The sequence below is a fragment of the Trichosurus vulpecula genome, chromosome 1, assembly GCF_011100635.1.
Source record: "Trichosurus vulpecula isolate mTriVul1 chromosome 1, mTriVul1.pri, whole genome shotgun sequence".
NCBI classification, from domain to species: Eukaryota; Metazoa; Chordata; class Mammalia; order Diprotodontia; family Phalangeridae; genus Trichosurus; species Trichosurus vulpecula.
This window is the reverse complement of record NC_050573.1, coordinates 119,710,136-119,716,135: the sequence shown is the minus strand read 5'-3', so window position 1 is coordinate 119,716,135 and position 6,000 is coordinate 119,710,136. Positions and strand designations below refer to the sequence as shown.

The 6,000-nt window shown below is 42.8% G+C and overlaps 1 protein-coding gene across 2 annotated transcripts in view; it reads left to right on the top strand.

Annotated features, from left to right (window-relative positions):
* Window positions 1–737: 737 nt before the first annotated feature.
* The window catches only part of COL14A1 (collagen type XIV alpha 1 chain), a 254,847-nt gene continuing 249,584 nt past the window's right edge, over window positions 738–6,000 (top strand). For both annotated transcript variants that reach the window (XM_036760560.1, XM_036760567.1), the window contains exon 1: window positions 738–908. The gene's annotated coding sequence lies outside the window, so the exon portion shown is untranslated. The remainder of the gene's footprint in view (window positions 909–6,000) is intronic.

Sequence of the window (6,000 nt, the reverse complement as noted above, 5' to 3'; positions counted from 1 at the left end):
TGGATTGGGGAAGTCAGGAGTCTCATTCTCTTCTCCCGCCCCCCCCCCCCAAAACCAAACTAGCTAGGTTTTTTCCCCCCCAAATGTTCCTTTCGTGGATGCCTGTAGAATTCTTGATTCCTGCCAGAGGGCAAAAGTCAATTTCTTTCTCTCTCTCTGTCTCTCTCCATCTCTCCGTCTGTCACACACACACACGTAGAAGCAAACCATTAACTAGTTAGAATACTACAGTAGTCGAGAGTCCTAGGGATCTTGGGTATAGGACGGGGTGGGGGACATAGTCACAGGAAGAAAAAAAAAGAAGCCAAGAGTGTCTTGGGAAGCTCCAGCACCTGCGAAAATTCGTCGGTTGAACAATTCCTTGTATCCTCGTGCCTCCCTTCAGAGTCCAAAACCCAGCTTTAGAGTCTCAAATCTTTGCGCGCTTTAAAGTACACCTTTCCCAGTACACATAACTTGAGGCTGGAGGGGGACTAGCCAGCCCGGCACCCCGGAGCAGGGACCACTTCTTGAAATCTTTCACAGTTGGGGGTGGGGTAAAGAGTGGGAGGAGGAGGAGGAGGAGTGGGGCGTCTGTGTAGTGATGGATGGTGATTTATCCCTCCTCTCTCTCCACCCCACCCCACCCCCCACTCCCAGGAGCCCCCTCCCTCCCTTAGCCTTCCGCTCTATAATTGGCCGCCTACTTTTCTTCCTTTTTCTTCTTATCAGATCCAGGTCTCCCAGAAGGAGGGAACAGCTGGAGAGAGACCCTAAAACACCTCCTGCAGGCAGGGAACTGGAGGAGAGAAAGGAAGAAGCTAAGAGAAAAGAGGGAGAGAGCAAGTCCTGGGCTAGCCCTCGGCGAAGCTCTGTTCTTTTCCCAGGCACCAAGAGTTCCCCCCTCCAAGTACTTTGCCCTTGCACAGGTCAGTTTCAAGCTTCTTTACTCTTCATTTCCTAGCCTCCTTTTTGAAAGTCTGAGTCACCTGTCAACTTCTTAACATCTCCCGACCCTTCTCTGCTCGCGTTCGGGCGGGGTGGGAGTGGGGGGATGGTAATTATTGGTTTCAAGGCGGTATCCATCGGCTTCTCCGCGACTGCATGTTTGGAGGTCTGGGGATGAACAGGCTTGGGGGATTGCAGGGGAGGGCTACAACTGAAGTTGCCGTAGGAGAGTCCTCAATAGTGGCGCTAGCTCTGCATGGCCCCGTTTGGGCTCACACACACAGACACACACACACACACAAGCGCACAGCAAGGTCACACTAGCACACACGCACACTTGCACCCCTTCTCCGGTGCTTGAGCAGGCAGCGGGCGAGAAGAAAGGGGAGGTCTTAGAGTCTGGATGCTTAGGGACAGGGACTTGGATCTGGGCTGTACCTCCTGGGCTTGGGGCCAGGATAGCTGGATGCCCTGATCCATCTGATCTCTGAAGCGTCAGGAGAGGCTGCTGCAGTGCCAAGCCTTGGATGGGTTGGAAGAAGAGAGAGAGAGGGCTTTCCCCAGGGTATGCTGGAGAGCTCTCTGTGCTTGGGCATTCCATTCCCTCCTCTCTTTCCTTTTCCTCCCTCTTTCATTCTGCTGTGGTGAGACACATACCCAGACCCTAGGTGTGCCCTCCTCTGCTGACTTCAATCAAGACTCGTATCACTGTGCATGTGTTTAGTGGGGGAAGCAGTGTCACTGGGCAAGAATTGGTTCCAAGAGTGGAAGAGGGAAAGTGAGCAAGCATGAGCAGGGGAGGACTCAGGGATTCTTAGTAACTTAGAGGCTCTCTAGGCTCTAGTTTCTCTTGGCCAACGGGATGATGTTGGTTAATGGTCTTGGCATGCTGCTTGGAACTTGACTCTTCTCTCCAACTAGAAGGGAATCAAGGAGTCATGACTTGCTTTGGCTTGGAGCTTGCACGGTTCTCTAATTCTCTTTTGGGTATTCGAGTTTAGGGTTTAAGGGAGTGGAGAGATTGAGTGGTTGGGGATGGACCTATATGTGGTTGAGAGAGCTCAGCTAAGTTTCGGGTGGGTGGTCTGGAATTTCATTAAAAAAAAAAAAACTATTGCTGAGATCTACCGAGGGGAGGTGGCTTAAGTATTTATTCTTGAACCCTGAGGGCCTTTAAAAAGTTTCTTCAAAAAGATGATGTGGAAATCAGCCACTGGCCTGGGGCCCTTGGTCAACTCTGTCCCAAGGGGCCTCCTCCAAAGGCAAATCTTTATTTAAAATGTCACTTGTAATATAAAATGGAGGGTTTTTTTTGGGGGGGGGTATCTGCTGTTGGAGGTGAGGAGGGTTTAGGGAGTCGAAGGGAGCTATTTACCTAAGAAAAGTTCATCTTTCTGCAGATGATAATAAAAAAATATTTTACTTGTAAATTCTATCTATCTTGCTGTTGAATTATTAACCATAGACAGGAGACACGAGGTGCTAGAACTCTCTCCCCTGCATTCTTCTCTAACCTGTGATCTCTTTCTTACTTTTGATCTCTTGTTGTGAGGAGAACCTTCTATCCTGTTTGAGGAGGTGACAAAGTGACTGGGATGTAGGCATATAGACAAACTTAATAAATGCTTGAATGAACTAAGGTCACATGAACCCATCCTTGTCCAAAGAGGTTTGAATAGTGTGTGTGTGTGTGTGTGTGTGTGTGTGTGTGTGTGTGTGTATGTGTGTATTTCATTAGGCAGATGCTGGCAAGAGGTTATAGCTTTTCTGCATCTGCTCTCAAGTATTTAACTTCTTATTAGGGCACTAAATTCCCCTTTGGAATAACCCTGGGAAAATTTTACAAAATCTCCATTCTGCCAGTGGGACCCTTTCTGGCTCCAAGGGATCCTGGTCTAGAGTGAACCTGAACCTCCATTGTAGCCCTAGCCTCCTAGGGGTCCTTTAGATAGAACAAAGTCCATCAGACCAGACTTCTTAGAGCCACCCGGGACAGGATTCTCTAGTCTTGTCCTGAAGTACCAGGGATGGTGTTAGACCTGTTTCAGGCAGAAGACAGGGCTCTTTTGTCCTACATGGTACTTGCTACTTCTCAGATATTCCTGTTAGAGACAGTTATCTCCAGGAGAATTAGAGTCATAGAATATTAGAACTGGAAGGGACCATAAGGATTGTCTAAACCAACACCCTCATTTTACAGATGAAGATAGTGAGAAGAAACATCCAGGAATAGAACCCAGACTCCTAATTCAGTGTTCTTTCCTCTAGACCAAGGGTAACAAACTCAGATAGAAACAGATCCCTGCAGGCTGAATATTGACATGAAAACCACAAATTAACATTACATATGTTGTATTATATTTTTATTTATTTTGTTAAACATTTACCAATTACATTTTAATCTGGTGTTGAGGAAGAAGAGTTTTGAGACCCTTTACCAGTGAGTTTGGTACTTCTGTTCGAGGCCATTCTACTATGTCACTTGCTCTAATCTATTGGCCTTTATACCTCTTCCCAAATTCATGGAACCAGGTCAGGCTCACCTTATGAAGAGCCAGAGCAGGTGGTCATCTATATGGGAAACCAACATTCCCATTCCTAAATATATGTCTCATACTACTTGAACTTCCACCATTAGAGATTCATTCCATTGAGTTTAAAGGCATTCCAAGTTTCTTAAATCAGTTATTAAAAGGTAAATACCCCATGCTCATTATGATTCTAGAGCCAAAATAATAATTCCCATTTATCGAATGCAGAAATATTTAACCTTTTCTGCACCATGGTCTCCTTTGGCACTCTGGTGAAGCTTAGAATAATGTTTGTTTCCTACATTAATAATGGAAAGAAATACTACATTTTAAATTTAATATATTTCATTTTCCCCCAATTATATGTTAAAACAATTTATAACATTTGTTTTTTTAATAAAGTTTTGAGTTCCAAATTCTATCCCTCCCTCTCTTCCCCTCCCTGAGATGGTAAGCAATCAAATATAGCTTATACATATGCAATCATGTAAAAAATTTCCATATTAGTCATTTTGTACAAGAAGACTTGAATAAAAGAAAAAGAATGAAATAAAATGAAAAAAGTGTGCTTCAGTCAGCATTCAGGCAATATCACTTCTTTCTCTGGAGGCAGATGGTATGCTTCATCATTAGTCCTTTGGGATTGTCTTGGATCATCATATTGCTGAGAATAACTAAATCATTCACAGTTCTTCATTGAACAATATTGCTATAACTGTGTACAATGTTCACCTGATTTGGCTCATTTCACTTTGCATCAGTTCACGTAAGCCTTTCCAGGTTTTTCTGAAATCATTCTGCTTGTCATTTCTTATAGCACAATAACATTCTATCACAGTCACATACCATAGCTTGTGTAGTCATCCCCTAATTGATGGACATCTCTTTGATTTCCAATTCGTAGCCACCACAGAAAAGCTGACATGCTACATTTTAACTGGAGGTTAGTGAAAATTAACTATTTTTTTCTCTTCCAAGGTCACCAATACCCTGAAATCTATCCACAGATTCCATAAGGGGTCCATAGACCTTACGTTAAAAACCCTTGATCTGATGTTTGCACATTTTCCTCTCAACAATACTGTGAAGTAGGTATATACTGATCATCTCCATTTTATAGAACAGGACACACAGTCTCAGGGAACTGAAGTGGCAACCTTGGCTAATCCAGTTAGTAAGTGGCAAAATTAGAACTAGAACCAAGTTATCTTAATTCACAAGTTCAGATCCAAGAACAGTGCCCCATTCACTACAACATGGCATTTTTTTTGCATATTTCAGCAGTTAGCCAAAAGAGTCACATGACTATCATCTGATATAATATATTCAGAAATAGAAATTAGATGTTTTGAAGAGTCAGGTCACCCACAAGCGGATTGGCTGAATATTACTGAACTATCTCATTAGCTGGAGTTAGGACATTCTCTTTGGGAATGGAACCTAGGGTAAATTCCTATAGGGAAAGCAAGGCTCAGAAATAGGTTGGAGAACCAAAAAAGAGGTTGCATGGGTCTGAATACAAATTTTGCCTATTCATATGGGCAGCCTTGGAGTCAACCACAGGAAGGCAATTGTCTTTCTCTTACAGAATAACAGAATTTCAAAGTTGGAAGGAACTTCTGAGGCTATCCAGTTCAATCCATACTGGAAAAAAAAATCCTCTCCCCAAGAGGTGGTTATTCAGTGTTTTCTAGGAGACCTAGAATAAGGAGAAACTTATTATCTCCTTCTATAGATAATCTTTTTTAAAAAAGTATATTGATTTTTACATCTCTTACATTCTCTCTTCCCTTCTACCCGTACCCTCCTGCAATACTTTTCTGTTGTATTGATGTACCACAATTTAATCATTCCTCATTTTCTGGGCTAATAATAATGATTATAATAGCATTCACATAGCACTTGAAGGTTTGCAAAGAACTTTACATATATGTGTGTGTGTGTGTGTGTGTGCCAAACACACACACACACACACACACACACACACAAATCTCATTTGTGCTACTTTGTTTCCAGTAGGTAATCTCTTAGTGGCTGACCACTCTTTCTTTTGGCTTGAGAGATACCACACTCCCTTGGTTCCTCTCTTTCTCTGCTTCTTCTGACTCCCAGTTCTCTTTCTTCTCCCACAGTGGAAGATCTTCTAGGTCTGCCCTTAATTTCCTTCCTTTACACTTTGCTCCATGACAATCTCTTTTTGCTCAAGGCTTAGACTATTCCTTTTAGTATCCTAAGGTCATAGATCCCAGGACATTGCATAGATTTAGAACTGAAAGGACCCTAGAGACTATCTAGTCTGAACCTCTCATTTTACAGATGAGGAAACTGAGGTAGAAGATTTAAGTGATTTGGCCAAGTCGCACATCAAGAGCACAGCTGTGATATAAGCAAAAGTCTTCTAATTCCAAAGCCAGTATTCTTTTTATTTATTTTTTAACAAGCGCAGAAGCCAAGGTTTATTTAGTTTTTTGCAATTCTCATTCTCAAAATGAAAATTTCAATTCATAAGAATTTATTTCTGTCTTTCCCACATCCAAACCCT